Raw genomic sequence first — 16,400 nt, 5'->3', positions numbered from 1 at the left:
ACCAGGTCCCAGCACACAGACACGACCTTTGAGGACTGCTGTGTGTGTAGCAGGAGTAAATAAGTGCTGGAAACTCCTGGTTGAATCTGAACACAGCATATACAAAGTCCTGGTCTTCCCTCACCATCTCAGAACTCCAGACTTCTCTCCATCCTTGTGTGGCTTGTTGCCTTGCAGCACAAGGACTGGGGGGTTGGCTCAAAGGCAATCACATGCCATGAACTGGGGACATCTATGCCCACCTAAACAGAAGTGTTATGTCCTATAGATCAGGCATGGATCACTCTACTTGATCCATCCAAGCAGATAACATTCAACACCTGCAGTATTGAGAGTGGCAGTAAAAAGGAGGCAACACATATGTTGCTTCCAAGTTTTGCTGCAACATCTGTATAAAAGTCATCAAGAATTTCTTTGTTATTTTTCATAGAACAAGACAGTTCAGCCTGAAAGGGAGCAACAAGAGAAAATTTAGCCAAATGATCATTTGAATAGGAACTAGAAAATCTGCACATACACCACCAGAAGTTCTCTGAGGAAATTTCCAAGACCAGGATACTTCATAAAGCCTCTGAGGTCTTGTAGACTATCTCCTCAGCTACATTCAGAGAAAAATAGAGTCTGACTGAATCTATTTGGAACAGATACCTTGAGCAGAATGCAATGCTATGCCCTTAGCAGTGACATGAAACTGGAGTCATGGCTTCTGTTTCCTTCAGTGCATTTGAAAGCACCAAACTCACTTCCCAAAAGCAGGAAAAACTGCATGGACTATAGGGTTATGCCCTGAAGCTTTCTGCATCTGGCTAGCAGGTCTAGCTAACATGGTTTCAGTATTGTTCTAGGCATATGCCAGGAAAAATAGACTATTTATTTATAATTAAACAATATAATAGTGAAATAATATCTGAAACTTACTAAAAAATAATTAGAAAATTTTCAGCCATACGAGTCTATTATGTACTGGCAAAGCATGGAGTTCACTCACACTTAGAGAAAAATGTTATTTTACAGATTTAGAGACTTTACTATCTTTTGTTAGAAAATACTTATCAGTCATTTCTTTCTCTTTTGCCTGTTTTCTGCAAATTACATAGCTGGGCCTGATATTAACAAAAAGAATGCCTTCCCTTTAGCAGCAGATGAAAGAGCTGACTTGACAGGAGTTTGTTTTGGAGAATGAAATCTGAGCATCCTATCTGCTGTGCAGATATTTAGTTCTTCCTGCTGGGCAATCCAGCCATCATTTTACCATGTCCAGCCTAATCCTGGACCTTGGCTAGGGCTGGTTTGTCTCACCAAAGGGCCAGAGACCTAAGAGAGTCTTTGCTTAATATGGGATAATTTAAGATTTTTTTGGTTTGGACTCACTCAGTAGTCTTATTTTCAGGTTATACCATTCTTTTCTTTGAGTTAATATATGCAATTTTATCAATGAATTGCAAATTATGCTTATATATGTTTGGGTTTTTTTTTTGTTTCTTTATTAATTTCTTCTTCTCCAAAGGAAATACTACATGTATTTCTCTTAGCCTTTCATTATTTCACTCCAGATTGAACAGAGGTGCACTTTCCAAAAAAACATTTCACCAGAGGAAATCTTTAGGGAGATCACTACTGCTTCAAAGGCTATAAAAACAGCTCAGCTCAGAGTGGTGTGTGGGTAGCAAACCAAAGCTCCCCATTGCCTTCTGCTGTGCCTTGGGACCACTTCTTAACAAGTGAGGCTTTAAAATTGGGATAGTTTATGTTTTGATTCAGAGGCCTTTGTGAAAACACTCATTTCACCACTTTGAAGGGTGCTTGAGCTTGGGGTAGGCAGAAGCTTCCTCTGAGCATCAGTTACTTTGCTTGGGCAGGTGAATCTGATTTCAGACATTATGCCCCTGGTCAGGTAACGTGTCTGAAACCCAGATGCTCTTTTGCTTTGATATGGCCATTCCCCCTCCCCCCCAGGTTTATATATAGGAAGAATATTAATGTGTTCTGAATCATTATTTTTCTTTGAAACATCTAAAAATACCATTGCTGGAGGAAGCCAGCCATTTGAACTATGTATATTTAGTCTTCTCCAGCTGCTGGAAATGCTGATAGGATTTGAATTTATCAGAATTTTGGTTTAGGCTGCAGGTTTTTTTCTTAGCAACAGTTGCTATGCAAATTATTCAGAGAGTATCTACTGCAATTGATACTGGATAGAGATCTGAAATATCAGATTCTTAAAAATCTTGCCTGTAAAACACCTCAGGTTCTTAACCATTTAATGTCTTGCAAGTTGAGAGCTACACCAACAGAATCACTTGCCTTTCCCTACTGCTCCTCAGCAGTGAAATCTCAATACTTAACAATACACTGAAAAAAATAGGGTTTCTAATACACCCAGTATTGTACAGGAGAGCAACTGAATAGAGGTGAACCTACCACAAAGGGCTTAGTCCTGTGCAAAGGGCAAAATGTAATTCCTACCTGGTGGCAGTGCCAGACTCTTGAGGGACAACACAGGGAATAAGCAGAACTCCCAACTGAAATTAAGTCTGTTAATGTCTTTATGGAGTTTGAGGCAATTTTGCATTTATTGTACAGACAAATAAATCTAAATAGCCATGTCAGGTTTAAATCAACTGCAAAGAATTAGGAATAAAATAATCCCAAACTCCAATTTTTTAATGCTCGGTGCAAGTACATATTAATGACATACCTGGTTCTGATAGGCTTTCCCTGGCCACTTCTTGAAGGTGTTGGATTTCTGCTATCTGCTACTATGCACTTTATGCAAAAGCATCTTGTATAACCCATCTTGTTCTGCCAGCAGTGGCAGGTGGGGAACCAACCTAATGCTATTGCTGCAATTTAGAAATAGGTATTAAATATGAGATGAGCTCTGATCATGTTTCAATCTAGTTTAAGTGAAGTTTCAGACTGTGAGCTTCTCTCTGAGTGAGAGCTATGGTTGGGTACCCAGACAGGACTTCACTTTCTGCTGCCAAAAATCCCACGATATTAATACAAGTGCTTAAAGATTAATTACTCTAATGTGAGATTTTGTGTTCAGTCTGGAGCAAGAACTAATAGTGCAAGATCGTAGCCATAAACATGTTTCCAGAGCTACATAGGTGAACAACCTACCCTTAACACAGGAAAAGGATGATTTAAAGCCAAACTTTCAGCTCCTTGAGAAGTTTTGTATGACAAACAAGTGAATTTCTCCTTTTGCTTGTATTGCCTAAATGGAGAGATGGTGGAGGGAATAATCACCAGTGACCAATCAATATCTCCTGAATGTGTGCAGCACAGGAGCTGTTCTGTGGTTACATTTCACATATTCCTGTGGCATTTATCAGCTGAGGGGAAAACTTTTGTTTTCAGCTGTTCTCAATGTCAAGAACAAGTCAGATCCAGAGGATTGACTAAAATGACTGAGATGAGCAGGAACTAGGGAAAAGTAACCCTGTGAAAGCTATCTATGAGCTGAAGAGTCACAAGTCACAAGAGATCTTCAAAGATGGAAAAGAAGCTGGACTGGTGAGAAAATTTCCCCCTAAGTTAAAGTTCCGAGTCTGCTGGGTGTGTTGACATTGTATAACTGGGGAGTCTGAGCTCAGGCTCTTCATGCCCTTCTGTAATCAGTGATTACTTTTGCAAATGTCATACTGATTAGTCAGATTCTCATTGTCAGAGAATTGTGCATTTCTGTTTTGTGTAAACAAGCAATGAACAAGTCGTCCTCTTCCAAGGACATGACAGGCAAATACATTATGTAATATCTTACATTAAAGAAGTGGAAAGCATAACATTTGGGACTTTCTAGACTCTCCAGCTAAAAATGGTGTATCAGCAAAAAGATGACATTTATTGTTGTGAAGAGGATAATCTGGATTTCAATTATTATGTTAAGTAGCATACAATGGAAACAAATTCTCAATTTAGATACTGCCATCCTCATCTGCTGTAAGCCACTACAGTTCAGCAAATGCACTGGGCACTAACTTAACCTTCTTCTGTGTCAACCAGGGAAGGTGGGAATTTTGCAAGACATGACAAGGAGCACCATACAAACCTGTGGTATATGGAGCTTGGGGAGTGAGGAGATGGTAACATGTATTGCAGTAACTTCTTCATGAACCATTAGAGATGAATTTACTCACCAAACTGAAGAGACAAAATGGTAATAAAATCTTGCCTTGGGCAGCAACTATTTTTTATTTAAGAAATTCTATTTTGGTCTCCATCATCTCTGAGCATTACAAAACTCTTCATCTGACTTTACTCACAAGAACATTTGTTCCTATGGCAGAAGATCCAGTTCTGCACTTGGGGTGAACACACTTACTTGGTGTGTTTGCTCTTTTGCACAAGGTTCCTTTCACCTTGCGTTAGATGTGCTGTAACCAGCTCCATCTCAACAAGAAGTTTAAACTGCTTTTAGAGACACTGGGGGGAAATAGGTTTGCTCTATATACAACTAGTCCCATTCTGGGACAGCTGTCTGAAATAGTTGACAATAATCACATTGTACAAATGGGGCTGTGAGGAAGTCAGGCTGATCAGCTCATCCATAGACTCTTGTTTGGCAGAGAGTTGAAGTCAGACAAGGAAAAAATCTCAGCCACTCAATCTGCAGCCTTAGTCTTGTGCATCTCTGATGCCATGGGCTATAGAGGAAGTTATCAGACAGGATCAGAGGGATTATCTGAATCACTATTTTTCAACACTGAGGATTACTGGACAGTTTCCTTTTTGCTTTCTTATGCTTATTCTTAAGAGTGACAAAGGCTTCCTTCTACCTCAAGAATTGTCTCTTCCATTATAGCTTCAGCCATTAATATATTTCTGATAATTTGTTACTCCCTGGAATAAGCAGAGTCCTCTGAACAATTTTAGGTATGAGATGCTTCAGAGTCAATCACAACATAGGGCCTTTCACTAACGGGTCCATCAGATGGGTCACCAAACAAAAAAGGAAGGGGAGCAATACCTGTTGTATTGAGCATCATAGCCAAACAGGTCCCTTTTTGCTTTAACAATTGTGTTCTCTGAGTGAAGAGTAAAGAAATTATTCCTTGTTCTTTTCAGAAGAGTACCCATTTCTTGCTTGGGGAACACTGTGCTCACCTGGGACATCTGAGTTAGAAAAAACTCAATGAGTTTGACCATTAAATTTAAAGTACTGGCCTCGGATCTTTTATATATGCTACAGATACCCAATTTTATCTTCAGTATCATTCCTAGAAATATAATAATAATTTAAATCCTGCAAGTCTATGTAGACAGTTAAAAGACAGTCCCCTGCATGAGTGAAGAAAGATAACCCCATCTCCACATAAAAAGTTGAGCATGATAGGTTGTATTTATTACACTATTATTTCATTTTTCATTTCTTGTAGCTCTAATGAGCTAGATGAAAGATTTTATGATGGTGGACATAGCAAATTTAGTCTTCTATTTATGATGTTACTGTTAGAATGTAAGTTGCTAAGATTCAATGAGAGATTTGAAGGCTGACGTTGATTTTCCACTAAGAAAGACCCTTTTCCCTTCCTCCTCTAAACCCATTACTTAGGCATGTCTTGTATTTTTTCTTTTTCATAGCTTCAGCAGCCTCAGACTCAGAAATCTAATTGCTTTTCTGTTTCTGAAATTGCTGTGAGCATTCCATTGTAGAGAAGCTGTTTTTCTAAAGCAAACACACATGAGTTTCTGAGATAGAAAGGCTTCAGTTGACATCAGAGGGCTTTAGAATTGCTTCTTACTGTTTACATACTTTTTAACAAGGCTGAATTCCCTTTGTAGAAATCATTAGTGCAAAATTCTTTAGCAGACCACATTCCCTTCAGTAATTTCAGCTCCTGTTTATTCTGAAATGATTTCACATTCAAAGCAAATGCAGGTCTGCTGCAGTAAAAGTCAACTTCTTGCTGTGCCACTGCGTGCCACTGCATGCAATAAATACAGAGCAGACAATATAACAGAATTATAGCATGAGTGATTTGAACCAGTCATTTTTCTAATATGTTTAGTACTGACCACTACTGCTTGCTATGTTGCTGTAACTGACAGACAGAGTTGTGGTATTAAAAATGTCTCGTTTCCTAGCTTTTTGGTAGAAGTCAGATCAATTTATCCGACATTTCCCAGTTAAAAGCTATTCTTTTCTATGAATCTGTCTCTACTGACTGCCTTCCCTTATGATTTCCAAATCCTTAAGGCAGGTTTGAGACCTTACTTCATAGTGTTTTCAAGGCAGCCCTGACTGACATGCTCATGATAGCCATTATAAACCAAGTAACAACTAAAACTTTCACCCAACCTCTTAATAGTGATGTTTCCTGACAATGACAGAAACTCTGAAAACCATCATGGATTAAACAAACAATCCCAGCACACATGCAAAATTCCCAAGACTCACAGCACAGGGTAATGGAGGGGGATCACTAACAGCAGCAATCACTCATCTTTTTTATTTGTGCAAGCAAGTTTTCTTGGCAGCCATCAGCTACTGATTAAGAACAGACCTGAAGAAATCTCCCCTCTCAGCCCAGGTATTACATAACAATTGAAAAAGAAACAAAACCATGAAGATCTTCTGCCATATGGCCTCTATTGAGCTGCTACTGAAAAATTCTCCAAGACTAGTCAAGCTCCAGCCCACAGATCACTTCATTTCAGGTTTTCAGTACTTGACAACCCTGCCCCCAACTACTGCTTAAGTTGTGAGCCAGACTTGGAGGATAAACCATAGCAGTTTGATATCAAAATAGCAGTTTGATATCAAAATGAAAGAGGGAGCTGAGCAAGTTCATTTTCATCAGCATTCCTCCAGCACCAGCTTTAGTTACCTGGAGACAGCTCATGTGGTCATGCACAGCCCATCGTGGTGCTTAGGGTAGCTATGAAAAAAAAAATCACTGCTGTCATTTTTGGCTTGAAGGAAGGGTAGTGCTTGCTGTGCAGGAGAATCTTATCAAACAGAAAAATAAGAGATGCTCAAACAACAACAACAAAGTAATGAATCTGATTCTGCCTGTAAATTTTCAGCCTTCAATAAAGGTGCCTGTGAGAGACTGAGGAAAAAAAAATTCATCTGAACTGTGCTTTGAACATTTTAAATTCAACAGTCCCTGTTATATTTCTGCTCTTTAGACTGCTTTGTCAAGAGAGGTGTTCCTACACTTGATAATTTCCACCTTAATCAGCAGGTGTCTCTCTCTATTTGTGACTGAGAAGAATTTAAAAAATTGGGTAATCAGTCAAAAATGTATATAACCAAATAAAGAAACTCATAGAAACTCGAGGAGATAGTGTCTGGAGGTGATTAATAATTAACATTCCCATTTTCAAAAGGAAGTTTTATTCTTAGAGGTGACTAATTTTCCAATTCAAAATTCAATCTTCCTTATTTGCTTTGATATCCTTCCAGAGCAAACACAAACGCTCTTCCCAAAAATTCATAACTCTCAAATAAAAATAAAATGTGTTTTAATAACAACACTTGCTTTCCAGAGCTTAATGTAGTGATTGGTTGTTGTTTCCTCTGCTTTTTGTATTTCAAGGGAGATTATGCTGTTACTGTACACAATGACTCTTGTTCAGAAATAGATGACATGAATTATAAAGACTGTACAGATTCTTGCTGATCAAAGTGTCTTAAATCTAAAAACGATGCCCACAGCAAAACCTTTGCTATAATACCATTCACAGTTTCATCTATTCTCTCTCATTCCATGCAGAAATATTTGAAAATTGAGACTGAAGCCTAAAGCTTTTATTCCCATTCCCGCATGCAATAAAAAAAAGGCTAGGTGAGGCAGGAAATATTTAATATGTGGTGCAGAAATCAAGGAGCTGCAGTATTCCCCCACCTTCCACTGCAGAACAGACTAGCAAGAATTGCTCTAAGATTTTCCTGTCAAAAAAGGAGAATCCGGTTTATATTTTCTAGTGAACTGTGGTCAGAAGAACTCACTTGTAGTTTCCCTATCCAGAACTCTGACACTTAAAACTCTGTGACTTACTGGAAAGCAAAGCATAACCTTCGGCAGTAAACCCCTTTCAAAAAGAACTCGTGTGCATAGACTGCCAAGTGAATTTAAATACCTTCCCAACTGAGAGAAACAGAAATTTCCTGTAGTGGGGTGAGCAGGCATTAACCACATCAGGATCCTCTAGTCCAGCTCATGCTGATGCTGCACATGGGCACAGTCTCTGCCAGAGGGCTCTTCTATTAAGCCTTTGGTTAAAATACCACCCAAGTGAGGGCAGGATTGATTTCCCTGTCTGGAAATGCACCCCTTCCTGGATACTGCTTCATCATCACTGCTACAAATAACTTTTCCCTGAGCTTTACAGAAAGACTTCTGAAGAGAAAATCTTCTGCTTTGAGAACGTATCAGGCTGCTCAAAATGGCAGGCATGTCCAAAGGTGATGTTCCCAAAGGAGGATAACCTCCCTACAAGGTCTTTGCTCTTTTGCTTTGCCCAGATCCACCAGCTGAACACTGCACTGTTATATTAGCATGCACAGCATCCCTTTATGAAAAAGCATAAACATTTCTAGCAAGGGCAAACTCTCTGCAAGTTTGTCTGCTAAGTGGCTTTGCCTTCTCCTAAAGATATGCTTAAAATAAAGCAGTTCTCAGCAGAATGAATTCCTTTCCGTGTGGAATGGATTCAGAGCCAAGACATTTTTAGAGCCCCCTCTGTTAACTCCTGTGAGTTCATATCCAGCCTCTCCAGCTTTTTCTGGAGGGAAGATCTTATTACAGCCTAAGGTGAGTGCCTGGTGCCTGCACTTGGCTGATGCTCCAGCAGTGCACAGCCACCTCCCTCCCCTTCAGATAGGCTCTGTAGGCAAAGCTGAGCCCTGAGAAACAGAGAAATGCCATTATTTCAAAATCAGTGCAGAAGACATCAGTGATCCCATGGTTACACATGACATTGTAGATCAGGCTTCATTATTCCCACTGAAGGTTACATTCTGCTGGAAAGAAATAATGGGCAAAAGCCTATTGACTGTTGTTTAGTTTTCACCTGACCATTAACAGTGTTAAAGTGACAAAATAATTTGCCAGATCCTTTCAGATTTCTCTGGATGAGTTATAGTCTCTGGAAGAGCACAAAACCACAGCCCGCTTCACTAATGTATCAAAGGTTATTTCAGTGGCACCTCCTTTCTTGCACTGAGACTTTCTTTACACGTAGGCCCAAAGGCTCTGCAGCCAAGGCTTGGCTTGTGGTTAAAGATAAATAAACCCCTCTAACCTGTAGCTATGAACTTTAAGTGAAATAATGTATAAGAATAATTTTCATTATTCAGTATTCATGGCTATAGATCAGACAGTCATATGGTTTGCTCTGAATTACTGGAAGTCATAAACTGAGACCAACATATGTGTATATATATATATATTGCTAAATATATATACACATACATGCACACACATCCCCCCAAGTCCACATCTACTTCAGACACTAACCCAGACTATTCTGAATATAATTTCAGTTATGTACAAAGATAAAACAGAATCTAGAACTTCACTTAATGACACAACTGGATTTGAACTACTAGGATTTCATCCCAGAGAAACAATCCTTTCTCACTTGGTCATGCAGTATGGGTTACATACTGTTATATCTTAACTACAATTTGAAATATTTAAAATTCTTTACACAATTCTTATAAATTTTATATTTGCCATTTATCTATCACACTGCACAGAGGTTCTAACTAATTAAAAATAGGTAGTACCTAAACATAACAGAAAACAATCAAAGAGAGAGAATATCCAGGTTAATGCTTCAGCTTAGTAAAATCCTGAGGTGGCAGCTCCTCCAAGTTAACTGCAACTATTTATATAACTTAAATAAGTTACATCCTTCAGGCCAAAGGACCCAGAAGAATGCAGCCACAATGATAATTAGGATGGAAAGACTTGAATTCCCATTTCTGGCACCAGCTCAACCTCATCCTCAGCCCCAGGGATGGCTCTCTCCAAGCTGACTGCACAGAAATGAATCCAACTTGGCCACCAAGAAACAGGGGTGCAGAAGAGGGTTTTGCCCCTCCAGCCTCCTCTCTATGGGTATGCTAAGGCATCCCAGCCATCCCAGTTAGAGAAACAGGAGGAGCAGATGGAATATATCCAGACACTGTAGGAGTCTCCTACTTCACTACTTACAGGTGCTTACACTTGATCGTGCTGAGCACAGAATAGGAATGAGACTAGCATAGAAAGAAAAAAAAAAAAAAAAAAAAAAAAAGAAGCTTAATGAAAGCTACTTTTTAAAGTACCGACTGATATATTTTTTTAAATGTTATAAATATAGACAATACATTCTCTGGCAAAGCCTCCAAATCTATAGTTAGCTCAGCAAAATGATTGGGAGTAGAAGCTAAACTGAAAGTGATGGTATATATTTTAAGAGAACTAATAAATCATTCATCAGCCTTTAATTATTGTACTGTATAATCACAAAATCAAGCAATGAGCATTTCATAACCAAATTGAACACTTCTACCTGGCCATTGACTAAAATTGGGAAGCACTTAAAGACTTTAGGCTTTGTTTTAATTATAGACATCCCAATTTCAATCTGTTTATTATGTCATTTGCATCTCATAATGAAAACTACATATGCATTTCAGCATCTTCAATTGTGTGATTAGATCAATGACACTAATATCTGCAAGGGCAAGTTTGCTTTTTTTTTGAGTAATATTACTCTGGTACTGGAACAGATCTGTACTCACATGTTACTGTATTTTAAGAAGATTCTTCAGTACCCACATTTAAATAAAAATACAAGAAAAAAAAAATTCTTCCTTAACTGTCCTTCACTGTGACTAACACACTTTTGAAGTGCACATTTTTTCTACTACAACCAATTAACTCTAACCTGGGACTCCAGTGAATCTATTTTGTCACCATACATGGAGTAAATGAACTGCTAACAAACCTGCATGGCCTGCTAAGAGATGGAAAGGGCTAGAAATCACTTTGATGTTCAGAATCTCCACTCAATTTTTAATATGAGGAATATTACATAAAGATTTGGGTATTTAACATATAATTTAATGACATTTTACTAATTCTGAGAGAAGGTTAATTGAGGTAATTTAGAGGTAATAGAGAATGGTTTTAAACTAATTGCCAAGCTTTGTTATAACCTCTCTAAAGCAAACCCTCACTTAATCTATTTTTCCTACCAAGAGAATCCATTAGCAAATGGGTGGGTTTCACTATCTTAAAGATTATATTTACACTTAATATTGTTATATACCTGTGCTGTAAAGAAATGTGTATGTGAAAGAATACTCAAATATAAGTTTAAAGAAAGACCAGGGCTTATACTCTTTAAGGATTAAGTAGACATGCAAGATTGCCTTTTCATTATGCAAATTTAACAATAACAGAGACATTTAAAGGTTTACTGAATAAAAAAATATGTATTCAAATTTCATTTGAACTTGCATATCTAACATGATATATAGTTTAAATAAAAAACCCTGACAGTCTGTTTAAAGCATGACTGTAAGCAGCTTTTGATATTTAGTTTACACAATCATACCCAGACCTACTACAGTAAAGTATATTTATCCAGTGCATACAAGTACTCTTCATTAAAAGGTATAGCAAGACTTAAAGTTCATTTTTTAAGAAATAGGAAGAAGAAATAAGAATATTAATATTAAGAAGAAATATTCCTTTGAATAGGAAATTTTTTTTTCCCATCACCTTTGTTACCAATACCTGCTCCTCAAAATTGATTAAACTACATTATAATGCACTCACACATGATCTTTGCTGACTTCATATTTTAAGCAGGTTAAAAATAAATCAGCCAAATCCTTCTGCCTCAGGTATCAGTGAACATTTTTCCTCTTGGTTTCAGTTGTGTTGGTGACATAATTGGCCAGAAAGTTATCAAGTCCTACAGAGTCACGACACTGTACTATAAGTTTTATCAGTGACATGTCTGAAATTAGGCTGGTACATCCCAACATACTGCTAGAGGCACCTACTGCCAAAAAAACCCACAAACACCCAATGTATTTTGGACCTTTTATTTAGGCATAGTATTTTTAAAATTTATCTGAATCTTACTATGTGCCCAGAAAACACAGTTTCCCTCTGAATATGTCTAAGCATCTCACCTAAAGAGAAGAAACCTATAGAGAACATAATTTTTTCCCAAAAGACTTGTATTAATGCATTGCTCAAACTTAGGTATAGAAATAAGTAATAGAAACACACTGAAGTTAAACCTGGAAACAGATCTTTCATCTTACCCAAAGAATCTCAGGACCTGCCCAGCACTGCCAAATTTCAAACAAAAACCATGGCCATGGGGGATAAACCAATAATCTGCTTGAGGGAAACATGTGCTCCCCTTACATCCCTTAAGTTACAAGACTGGGAAACACTTGGAGAGAGGACTCAGATTTAGCACTTCTCTGGTGCTAGAACTTTTGTATCCTGCTTTAAAATTCCACCATGCTTCCAGCCCATGGAAAAAGGGAGCTTTTAAACCACCATAAAAAAATATCAGTTGCAATCAGCCTTTGTCGCAGTTTCTTGGTGACTTGGGTGTCAGTAATATTTTTCTGTATGTATACAGAAAGCCAGTAGTTTCTTTTCCAACACAAAAAAGCATAGATGCAAGATACATTGCTGGAAAGAGTAAGGATTAATTCAATGCTGCTCTTGTCTCGATTAGGGCTAGGAGGTCTGGTTTGAAAATCTGGAGATACTGAAGAAAAATTAGGGTATTTTAAGTGCATGTGTTTTTATAGTCCTCTTAACAGTGTTAATACAAAAAAATTAAAACCTACAAAGCTGCTAATATAAGGCGTACAGGTTTTTCATGGAAAGCTTAATCACCTGTCTACTCATGTCCTGTGCCAGTCTTCTGCAGATTCTTCAATGTGGCTTTGAAATGGGAGTAAGACAAGTGCTGATATCCTCATCAAGTCCCTAGAGTAACTGCTCTGAATTCCAGCAAAAGACTTTGGAAAAGTCATGTCTTGGCATAAAAGGCCAAGAGACAGGAATGACACTTATAACTGCATTCATTAAGAGCAAGAACATATCCAATCTCTGCCTCATGAGCATCCAGGATTAATAGAACTTCCTCAGGCCCCTGAGCTTGGATTTAGGGAGATCCTTTATACCTTAGGACACAGGATATAAATGCAGCCATAGTTACACCGTCAAAACCAGACCAAGGATAAAATCCTGATCCTTTGTAATGGCAATGTATGAATTTTCATTATATGATACTGACTTTCAGAAACCTCTATTTACTTTCTGATTTTTGAGGAGGTTTTGTTCTAAACAAAAAAATTGCAAGTTCTGAGTTGATGAAAAGTATCACAATGTAAATGGATGCTTGAAATATTCAAATACTTCTGCAATTCAACTGCAGCATACAATTACTACCTCTTTAGTCCTATATAGGAAGCTATTTAACTAAAAGTATGAATAGCTGAAGAACAGGACTGAGAGATTAACACTAGCAGTTGAGAATGTAATGCGTGTACTAAAATTATACAGTGTTAATACTTTTTTAAAGACCAATATCTATAGAGGAATTTAACAAATATAATGGCTTATAAAAATGATGGATGCAAAGATGAAGACCAGACGTGTTAACAGCACTGCAAAATTTTTCTAATGCAGATTTGACAGCGTTTTATAGCTTTGACTATCTTTTCTCCATGTTTTGTTACAGAAAAATCCATAAGATGTTTTGGTGCTTAGCTCTTTCTCATCTTAATTTAGAAGCACATGTTATCCAAAGGTCCAATAACTGTGTATAAGGACTAGCATGTTATAATTTAGTTCACAGCTACTCTTATATCCAAAGGAAAAATAGAAACATCAAGACCATGTTTTCACCTTGGTTCTCCTGCTGTGGTCCTCTAATTCCACTTACTGTTTTCTGTGCAAACCTTGTCTTTCTCTGTCCACTTTTTATTACAAAATGTCTTTAACTCAGCAAGTTTGTCTATCATGGTTGTATGTTCTAAACATAAATGTGAATGCAGCACTCTCAGCTGCCAAGTTGTTCTCACAATTGGTAAGACAAGCTCAAGGGTACAGAGTTCTGCTCCTTTGCTGAAGGAAACTCCTCTGCACAGCCTGTGCTGGGACCAAGTCCTGTGGGTGCTGCCTGATGGTGAGACCAGGAAAACCAAAGCATCCTGTCAGAGATAACTGGGCATAAAATCCTCCTTAATTCCCCTACTGATTATTATGTGTTACACTAAAAGGTCTGATAGAAACATAAAGGAATAGAGAATACATGTGAATACTGTATTTGAAGGTCAGGGATAGAAAGGGTGACAATTTCACCTATCAGAATCTTTTAAAGTATACAGATTTTATTGGTTTAAAAGTTCTTTCATGACAGTAAGTCTGTCTTGGAGAGAACTTGAAGAGGTTTTGTCTATTGAACACTTCTCTTAATTGCCCATCCCCTGCCACTCTACTGAACAGAGTCTGATGTGGTTATAACAGTAGAAGAATCCAGCAAATTTCTCAGGAAATGTAAAGAGCTTCAACATAAATTTCATTCCTTGGTAGGTTTTTTTGTTGGATTTTTTTTTTTTACTGAAGATTAAATGTTGTTATCTGGAATGTCTATTCAGTTCTTGATCATTACTACTGTTTAATTGCTCACTACCTACTGAAAGCATAGCTTAGAATCTGATGCTGATATTTAGTTTTTACCATGACATCATCATTACTATAGAACAAAAATGCCTCATAGCAAATAAGTATTTTCTTAGTACTCATTGTCAGAACATCTCTGTCTGCCTTTTTTCATTTTTAAGTTGAATCCAGTAACAGGTAATTCCATGAGGACAGGACAGTTTACAACAATATTTAACATCTCTCTCTGTTATCTGAAGAGACTTCTCTCTTGAATTTTGACTGCAATGTTTGCTATGTAATAGGTGAGCTGACACAGATCTTATGAGGACCTCCTTGGTACATTGTCTGACTCTTGCCATCTGAAAGCTTGAGGTTTCCAATTTCTTTCTCCCAGAAAACAACTAATGAGGTCCCCTCTGCACTGTTTCCCATTATCAGTCATTCTTCATTGCAGTAGTCCGTTAAATAGCTGTTCTGTCATGGAATTTGCTGTAAAGGTGTTAAAATGCTTTCTTTCACCTTAATTACGAAAACTGTTTTTTTTTGTCTGTAAAATCTATTTGGGTGGATGGTAATCAGTTGCAATCTTATTTTAGCACAATTTTTTTCCAACTAGTATCCCATTGATGGGAGTAGTATTGTTCACTACATAACAGTAATTATATTTAATTTAACATAAAACTTACAAAAGAAATAAAACATGCTAACAGTTGTGAAACTTCATAACCTGTGTTCATTCACTCAGCTTCCAACCTTGAGCTTTTGACACAAGCTATTTCACACTAACTTTGCACTAGTAAATAAAATTATATCTAAATATACACATATGATACATATTCTAGAAATTTAGTCAGTCCAAGACTGTTTTTCATTAAATATCTGCTTGTACTAAGTTTCAAGCGTATTCACCTGCCCAAGTCCAGGAGTTGAAGACATACTGGTTTTGTAGCATCTGGCCCTGCAAAAGCTGCTTGAGGCCAAGAAACATTCTAATGAAATGTTTTCCTTCTAAACAGCATCTTTATAAGATTATTTTCAAGAACAGGTCCTACTCTGACAATAGCTTCTACATGGAGACAATTAATTTGCTGAGGGGTAACCTATGTCAGTCTTCTCAGCTTGAATTATTTAAATAAGCTCAGTCACAGTTTGAATTTAAATGGCTGGTACCTGCTATATAAAAATGAACTATATAAATTAAAATACAAATGAATGTCCTACTTTTTTTCTTGTAGGAGTTGATTTTTCTTCAGTGATTATTTACACAGTAAGAAAGAAATTGTCTCACCATTGATATAGTTCTGTCAATGGATTTTCAGGGTGAAGGGGGCAAACTGCTCAACAAATCTGCACGATTGATCCTTTTTTTCCTAATAATATACACAAAAATACCAGCATACAGCAGGGAACGGAAAAAATAAACCAACACTAGGAACCCACTGAAAATTTTATCCAGGACAAGGAGCATATCTGGACTCTTCTACACAGCCAAAGTCTATTCTTGCAGGGACAAAAAGGGGACAGAGCTCCATAGGGTGCTGCCAGAAGCAAGGCAACATTCTAAGAAACACATGACTGGCATAACTATACACAGGTATGTGCAGATCCACTCCCTAAAATAATTCTGAGGCTTGGCAGTATGGATATTGGCATGCTTAATATCTAGAATATCAGTCCCAAATACACAGCAAAAGATATAGTGAATTTAACATAAATAAAATTCACTATGAATCTAATCTAATGATC

Source organism: Heliangelus exortis, chromosome 15 (assembly GCF_036169615.1).
Source record: "Heliangelus exortis chromosome 15, bHelExo1.hap1, whole genome shotgun sequence".
Taxonomy (NCBI): Eukaryota; Metazoa; Chordata; class Aves; order Apodiformes; family Trochilidae; genus Heliangelus; species Heliangelus exortis.
Note: the sequence above shows the minus strand (reverse complement) of the source record.